The sequence below is a fragment of the Cavia porcellus genome, unplaced genomic scaffold (assembly GCF_034190915.1).
Source record: "Cavia porcellus strain 051 isolate PalLab524CR breed Dunkin Hartley unplaced genomic scaffold, mCavPor4.1 scaffold_11, whole genome shotgun sequence".
In the NCBI taxonomy this organism is placed as follows: domain Eukaryota; kingdom Metazoa; phylum Chordata; class Mammalia; order Rodentia; family Caviidae; genus Cavia; species Cavia porcellus.
This window is the reverse complement of record NW_026947494.1, coordinates 31,349,902-31,366,554: the sequence shown is the minus strand read 5'-3', so window position 1 is coordinate 31,366,554 and position 16,653 is coordinate 31,349,902.

The window sequence follows — 16,653 nt, the reverse complement described above, 5'->3', positions numbered from 1 at the left end:
ATTTCCACCAGACTTGTGGCTGGGCCGGGCAGCTATCCACAAGCATTTATTACAAACTATCTCCATCAACACCACACAGTTCATTTGTTGGTCAGTGGCCACGCCCATCAATTCCCAGCAACCAATGAGATGGGAAAATGATGCATTGTTCTTCATTTAACAAGCACTAGGGTGTGTCTACTGAGTCAGGCACTGTTTCAGACTGAGGAACCAGAAGTGACTGAAATAGCAACATCTTAGCCTTCTTGGAGTTGCTATTTTATTTGGAGATAGACAGGCGATATTCAAAGGAATAAATATGTATGGATCTAGGTGATGGTGAGTGTTATAGAGAATACAAATAGGATACTTGAAGAGAAAAAGGGAGAGCCTGCTTTATTCAGAGGTGACTTTGAGCTAAACTTAAGATGCAGTGCCAATATGTCAGAAGCATCCCACCCGATAGGGAAAGCAGCTTGTGCAAAACCCTGAAGCAGCAAGAGCTTAGATGGCACCACCATTGGGCCCACGTCTGAGTGACACTATGCACGTTGCCTCTGTGTGACAATGTAGCAGGATCCTTAGAACAGTGCACATGGTGACTGTAGCTTCGTGTGTTCTGGTGTGAAAATAGTGAAGAGAGAGAATGTGAGTGCTCTGGGCTGAGAGAGGGGAGCACATTTCCTCCTCACATACACATTCCCCCATCTGGTATAGTGCTCACGTGGCTTGTCTCCTTAGTCATCAGTCAAGACTGCCAATGTGCAGCTCTTAATATGGTGCTCAGTCTGCAGGACCCGCAATGCCATCCCCATATACACTGTCCCTTACCTCAAGACTCAGTGAGACCACGAGTGGGAACACATGGGCTTAGGTGTGTGGAGTCCTGCCAGGGCTGCCTAGCAAGGCTTGAGGGTAGTGCTGAGGACAGCTGCATTTTGTTTGTCTGGGAGAGGGAATGCACCAGTGATAAACCTCTCACTTTCCTTCACCCTTTGTGAGAGCCGGCCTCCCACAGCAGCTTCCTGGGATTATGGTGGGATGTTCCACTGAACAAAAGGAGCAGGGCAGGGTGATTTGGGAAAACACTGAATTAAATAACATCTCATTTTTAAGTTAATATCACTGTTCTGTAAAAATTATCAAAGCCTTTACTAGACCAATGAATAGTTTAAACAGACGGGGAGGAATGGAATGTGCAGAATCCCAAAAGTGTGTTTGTCCTGAAGACATCTCATCTTCACTCTCATTCACCGGTGATTGCTCTGGAAACAACTTGGGGCCTTGTTGCCTGTGCCTGTAAGCTGTGGGATGAGCCGAGACCTGGACTAGAGATAATTAAGGAGCAGGGACACCTGTCATTAAACACACACCCACATGCCGTGCCGCACGCACACAGACCCACGCTGGGTGTTTGGGCACTGCGGTTTCTTGCTCACCATGAATAACAAAACAACCAGTGGCCAACTTTGGAAATTTTACTCAACTGAGAAAGGGAAATCCTTAGCAATAAAAAAGGAAACTTTCACCACGCTTCACAAAAATTCTTCCAGGCTTGAGTCATTTCGAATTGCCTGGCTCTGTCCTCAGGGCTCACTACCCCCCACTGCCTCTGGGGGACGGATGCCCTCATGGCATTCAGCTCCCGAATGCACTGTGTGGTGGGACAGCATAAACAGATGCCGCACCCCAGGCTCCTCTGGTCTCCTGTAGCTTCAGCCACATCACCTCTGCTGGTTTTTCCTGTGTTAAGGAGTCATCTGGGCTGTGGTGAGCACCGAGACAAGTAGATTGAAAAGAATGCTTTTTTAAAAACCAATACACTCCCAAGACAGATATGGACAATCAGAATTTCCTGAGCCTAAATTTTAAAACAAGGAAGACTCTATTTCATACATGGTTCTGCCTCAGCTACAGCTGATTTGCTCCTGGCACCAGTGTGAGACATCCTTCCCTCATTACACGTGGACCCTTACACAATGGCGGGGAGGAACACAGGACTCAGCTGCGGGTCTCTGGCTCTTTTATTCAGGTAGTGAAATGTCAAGCACAGCGTGTCTTATCGAGAAGCAGCTTTGTTAACAGACGAGTTACTATTGTCCTATGCAACAGTTAACTCATCTTTAGTATCAGCCACATGACATTCTGAATGAAATTAAAACCAAATGCTGGCCAGTCATCCTTGAAAATAAATACATAGCTGGGGAAATAAAGGGAAAGTACACAATTACTCATGCATGACAACTGCTACACTGTCACCTTCCTAGACTGGGGCAGGTAAGTATAACGATGACAGGAGTGGAGAGGATGGGTGGTGATGGGAGTGTGTGGAAAATGCTAGAACACTTTGGCAGGTGTAGCAGGTGGGAAGGGGAGCTGGCAGGAAGAGGACTCAGAAACCACAGGCGTACGGTTGCCAGCTACAACACAGGATATCCAGGAAAATTTGCATTTCAGATAAATTTGCATAATGTTTTAGTACAAACATGTCTCCTGCGATATTGGAGATGTGTGGTGTGAGACATACGCATGCTAAAATATTTGTGATCTCTCAGAAGTTCAGACTTAATTGGGTATCCTGTAGTTTCATTCACTGCATCTGGAAAGAGAAAATGATACTGTGGCTGGACCCTGAAGGAATGTGTTGGGTGGATGGAGCATCATGGGAAGGAGACAAGGCTGGCCTGGGGGACAGACATTTCAGGGAGAAGGGACACAGTGATCAAAATGTCAGAGAGTGCTGTGTGCTCAAGGAACAGTGGGCAGGACAGTGGGCTTAAGGTGAGCTCAGCCACTGTGCATAGCACATGCTCAAGGCATTTAGTGGTCCCAGAAATGTTCTATTTTTAAGTTCTATATTATTTTTAACTAACATAATTGTACAATTTATGCTGTACAACATGATATTTCCATACAAGGATGCATTGTGGAATGACTGGAGCAATTAGCATAGCCATTACTTCAAACATATATTGTTTCTTTATTTTAAAACACCTACTTATTGCAAAACATTCAAAATCATCTCTTTTAATTATTTTAAAGCACCAAATACCTTAGTATTGACTGTAATCACCCTGATGTTTGTGCTCATTTCTCCGAACTTTGTACACATTTGATATTTTTAAAGCAGAAGAAAAATAAGACATAACAGCAATTAATACATAAAATGAATCCAGTCTGCACTACATTCAGGCCCATAGCAACACAATCATAAGTTTTGTTTTTTTAATGGAGAAGAAGTCCATGTAGGCAAAATTGCGTAAGGCCCATGAAAGTCATGACACAGCCCTGGGAGAGCTACTAATAACAAATTTATGACATCCTCAGTTTCCTGTTCTTCTAATTTTTCCTTTCCTGCTCATCATTAAATCCAAGTTCATCCTAGAAAAGAAAAAGAAAACTCTTTCTTCCCATCCTCCAAGTCAGATTGTCTTCTCAAGACATTGTACTTATTTCCTGCTGAGAAAACACAAAGCTAGAGGCAGGCCATTCATAGTCCAGTACTCATGATTTTTGAAAAAGGACAAAATGAATCAAGTGTCCCACAGCAGACTGGTTAGCAATGAAACAGCAACAGAAAGAACAGGCCAGACAGTGGACCTGTGGACAGACAGTGAGAGAGGCCTCCAAAAAGTCAGAGCCCCAATGAAGCTGGGCAGGGACAAACAAGGATGAGGCTGTGAACATACAGAACAGAGTCTTTTTCTTGGGAAACTCATTAAAGTTGCCTGGATAAGGGGTTTTAAAGCATCCATTGTTCCATGCCTGGGTCTCATTCACTCAGTTAGGTATTGAGCACCTGACTCCTACCAGAGGAGGATGTGAAAATATGAGGACAAAGTTCTCCAGGATTCCCAGACGAGAGGGACAGAAACAGCGTGGTATGCACAGCGTGTCACAGGAGCTTGGGGAGGGATAATACATCCAGCTGAGGAATAAGGAGTGGTGAAAGCTCTCAAGGATATCTTCCTAGAGGTGTCTACATAAATGATTATTAAAAGATGTGTAGGAAGATCCCAGAGTGGAGCCAGGCAGAAGGGACTGCAGAGCCCCGCCGTGTGGACTGGAAAGGCCTGGTGTCCTGGCTTGGGAGGTGCAGATGGGAACAAACAGAGCTGTGGAATGCAGACTGATGGGCTTCATTGTCACAGAGAGGAGAGGAGTGGTGTCTCCTGGAAGTAAAGGCAGCAGAGACATGGGTGATGAGGGGCAGAGAATGGTGCTACTGCTCTGCCGGACTCCAAGTCAGCAGGTGTCAGGGGAAAAGGCCACTTTGGATCTCTTCACCTGCCCTTCATCTGCAGGTGCTCTGCCTCCCAGACCTTTTCTCAGCTCATCTTTCAAGGCCTTGTCTGGGTTGCTGCCATTCTCCCACATGATCCCTAAGCCAAGGGACATTTGCTTTCCTAGGACATTCAATGGAACTAAAAAGTCTTCCAGAGCAGCATCCCCAAACCTTCCCGTTGAACCCCAAGAGGCATTCATGAGGCAAGGCGTCCTTGATTTTAAAACTCAGGAAAACTGTTTATACTTTAGTCACAGAAAGTGACAACTCACATTAGCATATTAAACAAAGCTCTGAGAATGTCTGCGGAAGAAAAATCTGATTAACCTTGATCTCATAATTTTATTTAATCAAGGGACATAGTCTAATACAAGAGTTCTGCTGAACACAATGCAGAGTTCTGCATTCGCAAAGGAAGGAATTTCTAGTGAAAGAATTACAGACATCAGAAGACAAGTTATTTTTAGGAAGGGGAATTTTCCTAGCCCACCATTTGTGTGACTGTACCCTTTGCCTAAAGGAACTGATGAACAGCCACCAAGTTTCCTTACAAGATTCTCTGTGGCTGGGCCAGTGAGCAGCCAGACTCAGCAAGGTTATCATTTCTCTCCAAGCTTGAGCTGAGGTAGTGACCCTCCTTCTCTGGCATCAGTCTCCACCCACAGTCTACCCTAACCCCACTTGGCTAACTTTGCCATACTTCACAAGTGTGGCCATCATTAGAGCTGTTCATAAAGTAATACAGATTCCTTCCGCTTGTGATTATGTGGTAAGATTGTACTTTGGGGTTCCCTCGTGGATTACTGAGGCTGATGACTCACCAAAGAGTGAGAGAAAATGACATGTGCCTCTTCCTAGGTGAGCATTTTGTTACCTTTATGGGGCCCTCCAGAGTTTTTGTTTTCTGGATAGTATCCTTCAAGATGGTGACTGTTCCATCAAATTTAACTGTGCTGAATTGAGTCATTCTACCAACTTACAAAAGACATGGTAAGAGGAACAAGAAAGACACCTGGTTGAGGATTTAGCTCAGTGGCTTAAGTGCCTGGGCAGCAAGGACAAAGTCATGAGTTCAATCCCTCCTGGTAGTGAAAAAAGAAAGAAAGAAACCTGTATTATGTTGAGCCACCTAAAGTTGGGACTTGTTCCTGCAGCATATTTTATCCTACCCTGACAGATAGACATTTTTATCGTGATGAGATATGTTTTAAGCCATGAAGAGAAACAGAATGGCCCAGCGGTAATAGGGAGACCAGCAAGTACAAGGGCCTAGGGGATGACAACGTGGTGGAAAACAAAGTTTAAAAGATCACAAGGGTCATATCCTGTAGAGTCTTCCGAGCTATGATATGGACTTAGGATTTCATTCTGAATTACAAGTCCATCGGAAGGTTTTAAGAAGTAGTAGACAGTAAGTCAACAGTAGTTGATTGTGTTCTGGAAGAATTAATCCAGTTGCTTTGTTGAGGACAGACCCCTCAAAGTGGCTTTGTAGGGGGGTAACAGCAGAAGCAGCAGACCAGACAGGAGGCTGCTGAGAGCATTATGTAAATAGTGAGGGTGACTTGGACTACAGTGCAGTGATGGTGGTGCTGACAGGAGTTGTTCAGGACTGAGTGTGGGGACAGCAAGAGAGGAGTTAATGTATGATTAAAAAAAAAAAAAAGACATGAGTCTGGAGCCAGTGCAATGACATCTTTTACAAGGCCAAGCAGGAGCTGGGATCTCATTCTGGACATTCTCTGTTAAGAAGGAGAGAAGATAAATGTTCCCTCCTGACATCCTAACTCTGGGGAAGGCAAGAGCCAGTGCAGGGGCACAGATCAGGGAGTCTGCCAGGCCCCAAGCTCTGGAATGCCATTAAAAGTGTGCATGCCAGGCGGGTTGGCTCATGTTCTGGGATGAATCTGCCACTGATCTCTCTGACAATGTTTAGCATGAAATAAAAAGTATGGCTTTCAAATGATGCCACGAGGAAGATTCTTGAGCAAATATGGCTAAAGCCTCTTGCAGAATGTTCTTAGAGACTGGGATTCCAATCACCTCTAGTTTTTTCTTTTTCAAATCTGATCTTTCCCAGCCCTGAACTAAGGTTTATCTGGACAACTGATGCTGCCCCACAAACCATCCAGGCTGCCCACGAGAGCCCCACAATTTGTTTCAAATAAATCTTTCCTCTAGTTGTTTTTGTTGTTGTTCACTCCTCAGATTGTTGAGGAATGTTGTTTCATCCCCTTTGAGCACTACCCTCAATGACTATGAATGTCCCCCAGAACTTCAAGATACGCACTGACACTTTCTCACTGTTGTACCCTTGCTTGAACCACTTCTTCTGCTGAGGAGCCTATCCTCACATCTCCAAAGCTCCAAATTCTCCCCAGCTAGTATTTATCATTTTCTTCAGTATGATCCTATTAACAAAGCTCTTCCTATGGCGGTTAGGCTGATGACACAAACATTTCTGCTATATAGACATTTCTTGCAGAGAAGATGTATGCATGATTACACGTTCTCTGCTAAGTGGAGGGCCCTTGTGTTCCAGATGCTCAAAATGCATGTATTTGTCAAGACTTTGGGTTATAAGTTGCAGAAACTCAAGGGAAAGTGTTTCAACAATGAAAGAGGATGGATTAATTCATACAGTTGAAAAGTCCTGGATTGGATCTAACTTCAGAAAAAAGTGATGATCATGATCACTTGATGTCATGAATTATATCCCTCCTCTCTCCCCATCTCACTGTCTGCCCTGTGTTGGCTTTATTCTCAGAATATCTTTCCCCACATGTCAGCAAAGACATGCAGTGGAGGTGAGGAGTTTAGAGCCCACTCTCTGCACTATCCCAGTAGAAAAAGTGAGTTTCCTATTTTACAGTTCCAATAAGAATCTCGGACAGATGCCATTTGATACACTAGATTGAAATGACAATTTCTTGCCCAGTCACCCAAGGTGAAGGGGATGGATACCTCTGTCCTGGTCTTGGGTGTGTGCCCACCTCTGGTGCAGGCAGGTATATTGGCCACATATATGTTTTATGCACTAAGAATGTAAGAGATGGAATTCTGCAAAGCAAATCTGGGTCCTATGACCTAAAAAACAGGTTAGGAATGTCATACAAGTGAAACAACAGATGCCCATGACAGAGTCATTTTTGTGTAATAGCCCATCGTGCAAAAACAAATTAACACCTCTTTCTTCATATCAGTTTTGACAACCATCTGCTCAAAGAAATTAATGTTCTCATCTTGGCTGACTGGCCTGACAATAATAGCAAGTTCACATAACAATTGAAACTGAGTCACAGAGAGGGTTAGAAGTAATATGAAGATTGACATCTCAAATTTTTTAACCAAAAACTGAGTATGTAGGTGGTAATTGTATAAATGGATGGATGAATGAAGAAGTGAATTAATGAAATGTTTTATTTTATTTTGCCACTTATCAGATTAAAATCCCATTAATGGACCCCATTATAAGGATAATTCAAAGAATGCTCAACTAACAGCAAATCATACTTCAGCAGTTTAAATAAGAGTTTGATAATCACATTCAGCTGAGCATTTATGAATATATGCATGGTTACATGCCATAATAATAACTTTTGCAAGCAGTCCTACCAAAGGATGCTGAAATTAGAGGGCATATGTTTGAAGAGAAAAGGATTTTTGCATAACCTCAAAGTGTCTTCCTCAAGATATTTGTCAATTACAAAAGGGAAAATCACAACTTTATTTATTTATTTTTCAAGACAAGATTTCACTATGCAATTCTGGCTGGCCTTGAACTCACTTCGTAGTCCAGGCTGGCCTTAAAATCATAACAATCCTCCTGCCTCAGCCTCCCAAGTGCTGGGATTACATTATTCTTATTGAAAACCCTAACTTTATAGTGGAGAAACCCAGACAGCACCATCTTCACCAGTGATCATGGATATGGTTGCCTGTAACAAAACATGTTGATATCATATTTCCTGATACAAAGATGCATCGAGAAGGCTACAACATCAGGGCTGTGTAATTTTTACAGAAAAATCCAAAACCCCAATCTAGTCTTGAGAAAACATCAGACAAACTCAATCCAGGAAACACTTTATGCAATAATTTACCAGCACCTACATATACAAAAAATAAGGCAAGACAGAAGAAATATTTCCAGATTGGAGGAAACTCAGAAAGCATGGTAATTAAATCATGTTGTGTCTTGAAATAGGAAAAGGCTATGCTTAGTCCTTGGGATGCTCTAACATAGTACCACAAATTGGGTAATTTATAAGCAGTAGAAATTTAATGTATGTAGTTCTGGAGGAACCAAATCAAGAAGGCAAGCCCAAGCTCAGTACACTGGCAGATGGACGTCTGATGAGGTGCTGTTTCCTGCTTTGTAGATGTAGACAGACTGCTGTCTCCTCACTGTGTCCTTACATGGTAGAAGGGGCACAGCAACTCCCTGGGACTTCAGTCTTAAGGTAACTAACGCTATTTGTAAGGAACACATTTTCATGATCTATTACCTCTCCAGAGGCCCCATCTCCTAACAGCATCACCTTAGAGGGTGGGAATTCAAAATATGAATTCAAGGACACACAAAAGTTCAGACCATGGAAAACACTAATGAAAAAACTAAGGAAATTTCAATCAGGTCTGTGTCTTTGTTTGCTTGCTTGCTTGTTTTTGTGGTTCTAGGAATTCAATCCAGGGCCTTCACACTGAACTGCATACCCAACTTTTTTTTTTAATTGTTTTATTTTGAGCCAGGGTCACATTATGTCACTAAATTGCTCAGGCTGGGCTTGAACTTGCAGGCCTCCTGCTTCCAGCTCCCAGAGTGCTGGAATCTTCTGGTTTTGATCACTGTAATATCATTACAGAAACAGATGATTAATACTAATGATGATTAACAGATGTTAATAGTAACATGTAACAAGCTGGATGAACGCATGTATCTTATTATCTTACTATTTTTCTACTTTTCTGTAAGTCCAAAATTCTTTTCAAATTAAAAACCAAAAAATAAAACCATCGTGTGGGTTCTAAGTAAACTGATAAACCAGTTGCCACCACAATACAAAAGTCTGCAAGATTTAATGCCCACATCACAGAAACAAATCCTTGTAGGTTTGGAGGAAACAGGAAACAACATGGCCTTGGTATGTGTCATGTCTTTAGGACCGACTTCAGGATTCATGAGGTTTCAACTAAACCTTGAAAACATCTATCAAAGGACATAAGAACTTCCATAGGGGACCTCAAGTAAGGAAACAGAAATATGAACAAATGATTATGGTATGCTCTGATGGTTACTCAAAAATTCCTTCTCAAACAACGAAATGGACTTTGGGCTCCAACTGCATATTCTGGAGCTCCAGATATGGTGTAGAACCAGAAGGACATGGAATTGGTTATGTTATGGCACATGAAATTATAAGAAAATAAATGCGTCTCAGTTGAAACATATGGGCAATTGAGGGTCACTCCAGATCCAAGTTATAGAATTACTTTTGTTAGTTTTTAGTTACTATGATAAATACCTAAGATAATCCACTTATTAAAAAAATTATTTTTGCCCAGTTTTAGAAGTTTCTGTCTATGGTTAGTTGTCCCTATTACTTTGGGTCCATGGCAGCTCATCATAGTGGGAGCACATGGCAGAGAAAACTTCACGGCCAGGAAATGGGAAAGAGGTTGGGAGAGAAGGAGGAGGAGAAGGAAAAAGAGGAGAAGGAAAAAGGGGAGGGAAGGGAGAGGAAAGAAGAGAGAGAGCAGGGCCCCAGTGTCTTTTGAGGGAATACTCCCAGTGACTCCCAAAGACCTCTCATTAGGCCTTACCTCTTAAAGATTCCTCCATCTTCTAATAAAACCAAAGACGGAGGACCAGGATTTTAACATATGGGCACTTAAGGGTCACTCCAGATCTAAGTTATAGCAGTAGTGGACAAATTTCTTATTCAGAAAAACACAAGATAAATTAAGTCCAAAAATAAAAGCCAGGGCACCTACATTAGGAGAGAGCTTCTAAGAACACCAAACTGACCAGGATCTTCTGGAGTGAATATTTATTGGAAGAGTAAAGAATGATATGTGTTCCACTAAGGACCTGTGCTTTCCTCACTTATTAATGCAGACAACTTCCATCTTCAATAAACACACAAGACACTAGGAATCTTACATAAATGTAGATTCTGATTGTCAGGTCTGAGGTAGAGTCTGGGATCCTGCATTCCTAACAAGCATCCAGATGATGCCCATGCTTCGGGCCCTCAAACCATGCTTTAGATACGGACCACTGGAGATGAAAGTGGAAGAAAGACACAGTATAAACAAGAGTTGAAGAACATTCATATGGGAATACGTTTAACAAGGGCATGCCCACCCTGCGCATGTCCCGGCTTGAGTAGTAGGCTGAGTTATCATATGAAGAGTTAACAATGGAAGCCAAAAACTTGGTGTGCAAAGCCTCATTGGGCAAGTAAAGCCAGTTGGAAGAGAAGATAGTGTATGCTCTCTGAAAACAATTCAGATGTGAAGCTGCAGTGGGTGCAATTATAACTAGTCCACCAAGCACAGCTCTCTAAACGGAGTTGGGTGATGGCCCAGAGTTCTCCTAGAAGCCGCAGATGCCTGGTTAAATGAAGCTTCCCAGTTATTATCTTAACTTGGCCTGGTCTCTTTGCATCCCAAGATTGGACAAGCTGTGCTTTCCCAGTTTATTTCTCCTCTTATCGTATGTCAGGCCTCCTTCATTTTTGAGTGAAATATTTTCATTTTCTGGGAAAAGATCTTTCACATCACACCAAAATGCCAAAAAACAAACGCCTATGCCAAAATGTGTGTAAACATGCAGGATCTTGGAGGAAAAAAGAAAGAGATGAGCCTTTGACCTCACCCAGTGACATGGTCATTATTTCTCTTCCTCTAGAGGATGGTATGTTCTGCTTCCTGTCTCTACCAGGTAAGTCAGGAATACTATTTCTAGCAATCCATTGAGGGGATATTTTAATTTTCTGTGCTTATAGGGAAGGCAGGTCTTTTCCCTAAATTAGGTCAAATTCTATTCTCCCAAATGAGCAGAGTGAATGCATCCTTCCTGCTGAGTCACATGGTGCCCAGACACATTCCTTACACTCAAGGTAAACCCAGTCTCCTGGAAAACAAGGATGCACTGATGATTATTCAAAATCTAAGGTAAAACTGAAGCCAGAACCAAAAGCTTCAGGAGTCCAAGTGAGATAATACTGTGTGGATTCAGTTTCAACATTTCTAGTTAGAATCTTTAGGAGCAGAAAATTGGAGAACTTTCTGAAAGCAAAATCTTTCATCTCCACTGCCCATAATAGAGTCATTGCATAGATATTTGCATGACAAATGAATGGTTCATCATATTTCTGGTCAAATCAGGATCTTAATTTTGGAAAAATGTAGTAATAACAAAATCCAACCAGACTGGAAGCAGACAAACTGTGAGTTTTTTGTCTCCTTCAATTTTTCATCCTTCCTCATTTGTCTTTTTTCTTGCTCTGGTTTGTTTTTTTCAATTTTTATTAGTGCATATTTGTAGTACTTAATGGTTGCATACCTTGTGGGAAGTTGGTGTATGCACATAACACATCTCAATTCTTCTAATCCCCTCTCCTTCCCTCCCTCTGTCTCCTCCATCTCCTGGTTCCCTGCACTATTTCCCATTATCTGTCTATTATTTTCCTTTCTATTTATATTTTGGGCTCATGCATAAGTCAGATACATGTCTTTTTTGCTGTTGCTTGTTTGTTTTTTGGTACCAGGGATCAAACTCATGACCTTGCACTTTACCAGGCAAGCACTTAAGCCACTGAGCTAAATCCCTGGCCTGAGTCTTTTTGCTTTTAATTGAAGTAAGAGTCACACGTTAGCTCATGCTTGCTGTCTTCCCATGTGATGCCTTTCGCCATGTTTTGATGCAGCAAGAGGCCCACTCCAGATGTCAGTGCCATGCTCTTGGACTTTTCCAGCCTCCAGGGCAGCTGGCTAAATAGCTCTCAATCCTTTTGAAATGGCCCGAACCTTTCTTTTTCTTCACACGCAGATGTTGCAAGGAATATACAAATGCCTCAATTTCTTGGCCATTGTGAATATCATGTTCATTAACTTGAACTCATAATGTTTAACTTTGGGAAATCAAGGCTATGTAACTTTATGAAGCAGTGAGCTTCGTATTCTCCTTTGAGAGGAAGATGTGCTCAGCTAAATGGGGCTTGCTGGCAGTGGGAGCCAAGAGCCAGCCCTTATGGACGCAGGTGTGGTCAGTGCCCTCCCAAGGAACAGGAGCCTTGGCTGAGGGACTTCCTGCCTTTGGACCCTGTAGCAAGGCTGACTCAGATGCTCTCTGTCCCTCCCCATCAGACATTCGATTCCTCTGACTCTGCTGGGTGCTCTATGTCTGCCTGATGCACGGAGGGAAGGAGTTTGCTATGCCAAGGTGAGATTCCAGATCTTGCCACAGTGATTCTTCACTGGAAACTGACTAATCTACCTTCTGCTTTCATCTCAGTCTTGGGGAGCCTGGCAGGGACACGTCTGGCCCTGGACTTGCCCTTGATCTGCAGACAAAATGCAGTAACAGAGCCTGCCAGCTGAGGCCCAGCCCTTGGACCTGGCAAATTCCTCAGGGCATGATTTCTGCCTGACAGGCTGCTGGGCTCCAGCTCCTGTTTACATTTCCCCAGGAATGACCTGGGCACTTCTATTTTTTGTGTAACTGTTTCTCTCTACTTTGACCTCATGTCACTCCTTTCTACAATTGTTCCTCTCTTCTCTTGAGTCTCTATGAAATTGTAATTTCAATGTCAATAATGCAAAAATGTTCTAAATTAACATTTCCTCGTTTAATATTTAGAGATGATGGTTTGAGACTTCAGCCTCCCGACTGGAAACAAAAAGTACTCATGGAATGACAGTGTTCACAACTCAGTTAAGTAAGTTGCTGAAACCACCATTTCTGGCTATATTTTGCAGAGCCACAACTTTAATAAACAAGAGGTCCCATACTATCTTTAAGAATGAAGCAATTGGCAATTGTATTAACTAGTAAACATTTTCCTACATTTTTTCATCTTCCAAATCCAAATGCAGAGATAGGTAACACAATTTTCGCAGAAATGTGTTGGTATTACTGGGGACCCTTGCTTGGTCTCTCCCCATACAATAACTGAACAAGGACACACACACACACACACACACTTGCAAATGGGCATGACACATGGGGATATAGACATGCAAATAGGAAGTAACCACTGACACCTGCTGCTAAGGTACAATCCACATCAACCTGTAAATCTGCCCCCTTTCAGTCCCTACTTCTATTTTGTCCTTAACAGCTCCTTGTATTTCTTCTACCCAACAACCGTCTTTTTATGACATTTATCTTCTCAACTAGGTCACCTCAGGCTACCACTGATTGTCATTAGAAGACAGGCTTGTGAACGTCCTCAGCACAATGAAAGGAGAAATGCATGAATTGATGGGAAACTAAATGCCTTAATGACTGCTATGCACTCTACAGTTAACCCTCCGTGTTCTTGGTTTCTGAAACTAAGACTGCAGACCACCTTGGATAGAAAAGAATTTTTTAATTCCAGGAAGTTCCAAAATGCAAAACTTGAACTTGCCACATGCTAGGCTGAATCCCCAAACAAAATGACACTCAGGCACAGTGTGCTGTTTTATAGACCTCAGTTTCTCTCCAGCACTGCCTGAGCCCTGCTCACCCAAAGTCACGGTCACACACTCACATGTAGGCCAACAATGGTTCCACTTGGACTGAACAAGTTCAGACCCTTTTTTTCTTGTCATTATTCCCTGAATACTGAGTATCCACAGGGAAGTCCTGGAACCAATTCCCTGTGGATATCAGGGGACAACTGTACACATACCATAACATCACACTGTGCCCCATAAATATGTACAATTTTTATTCATCAATTAAAAAATAGAAATAGTGTCTATGGAATGCCTTCTAATTTTTCTATGTCTCAGAAGCAGAATCTTATCTAATCTTGAACTAACTTAGAGTAACACAATAAGTACCCATGCTTTTCTTTTTTTAAAATTTTATTTTGAAGAGGGTAAAATTAAAAGAACAAAACAGGGCACAAGAAAACAATGTAAGACACACAGATTTCAAAGCACGACAGCTGGAGATCTTTACTGTCTATCTCACTGTCTCTTGTTTTCTTCCAAATAGTTGTCCATATCTTCACATACAATAAATTCATACAAAACACAATAGTATAATACTGATCAGAACAGGATGATAAAGGCATTTTAGGTCTTCAAGATCAGACAATAAGGAAGTCAACAATGGCTGCCATAATGTCTCTCATTCTCTTCAAAATAGCTGTCCATACCTTCATGTATGTTGAAATTAAACAAAACAAAACAGACTAAAATCATTCTGAATAAAGAATAGTAGTATTGCTAGATTTCACATCATGGTGCTACAGAATCAGCACTGGGTACTTTAGTGTCTCTTTTTCTTCAAAGTAGCTCTTCATGTGGGAATAATAAAACCCAAAATGTTTTAAATGTTATTGTATAAAAGAGAGGAAAAGAAAGTTCTTCTAAAGGACACAACTGCAAGTGTGTTTAGGTGTGTAGATAGATGACCATACTACTAAGTTTTTGTTGGATCATTGAACGCAACTATTTGCAGTTTCATTGTTTGAATATCCACTTTGTATGCTTAATTTTGTAACTTGATCAACTATTTCTAAGATGATAATATGTAATTTATTAACTAGTGATTTCTTACTGTTTATTTTTTTTTAAATTCTGTATTACTTGTACCCTTTTACTATTTTGTTTTGTTTTGTTTTGTTTTGTTTTTTCTCTTTAAATAATAATTTTTAAAAACCTCCAAAGTAGATGTTCGGACTTCCGGGAGAACATGGCGGACAGATAACAGCAACTACCGGAGGCTCTCTGAAAGACTCGGCTCAGAAGCCAGGAATGGTGCAGACTAAGGAGACATAAGCAGGTGGAGATATGCTCTGCTGACTCAGGAACGAACTGGGCTGAGAGAAACCAACTTGGAATGCAGTCCTGGTGCTAAAACAGGAACAGAAAAGCCTCGGTGTGGAGGCTGGACCCCGCGCCATTGTAAGCCGCGATTTGGGTTTCCCGCCGTGCGGCGGCTGGCTGCCTCTACAGTGGCTCGGCAAGGAGAGAGACGCGCAGAAGCTCTGAGAACGGCAATCTGAGAACGGCAATCTGAGAACGGCAATCTGCGAACGGCAGGGAGGCGTGCACTGACTTGTGGTGAGGTGAGTGAGAGAAACTGACACTCTACCACAGTTTGACTCCAGCAGAGGACTTTCTGGGCCCGAGCAGTCCTGCGAGAGCAGGGCGCGGTGGCGACTCCAGCCACACATCCCCCTCTCGGGCGGGATTGGTGAAAAGTGCCTGGCCTGCGTGACGCTGCCGGCGGACCTGGTAGGCTGTCCCAACCCAGATCCCAGAGCCTGACGGTGGCCGGGAGGGGAGACGCGTAGGCTGCCTGATCCCTAACTCCCTGGTGCGCAGCGGTGAGCGGGAACACCTAACTGGTGCAATTCGATCAGGCTGTGGCTGACTGGGAGAGAAGCTGGGCCTCTTATATAAGCTTGCATATAAAAGGAACAGAGAAGAAGAGGCAGCATGGGAAGAGGCAGCAACAAGAAAGGCTCCTCGGCCCCCAATTCTGAGAAACAGGCAATAGCAGACACCGCACCAATACACATAAGGCACCATATAGAGAGCCTCATAGACCAATTCAGGAATGAAGTTATCAACGACCTGAAGCTAGAAGTATGCAGAATAGTTAGAGAAATGCTAAGTACCACCCAAGAAAACACAGGTGGTGGAATGGAAGAACAGAAAAAAAGGGGAGAATTGTTTGATGGAGAAAACAGAGAAAGCATAGAATACGTGAAGCAAGTTCAAAGGGACTACCAAGATGCTAAGAAGTCTATAGAAGACTGGCATAACAGCTTGAAAGAAACTAAGGACAGACTATCTGAACTGGAGGGCAGAATTGTAATATGGGAGAATGAAATGAAAAACTTCTTAAAAATAACAAAGAAACAAACAGCAATAACACAAAGACAAGAAGATGATAAGAGGATCCATAACTTAAGGATTAAGAACATAAAAGAAGAAGTAGGGACACAAACAAGTGAACTACAAAAGCTACTCACAGAAATAATCCAGGAGAATTTCCCTAATTTAGCAAAAGGTAAAGATACTCAGATGTATGAGGCATACAGGACCCCAGCTACCTACAACCCAAACAGAGCAACACCCAGGCATATAATAATAAAAATTCCAGAAATTCAATACAAGAACAGAATATTAAAAGCTGTAAGAGACAAAAAACAGACCAC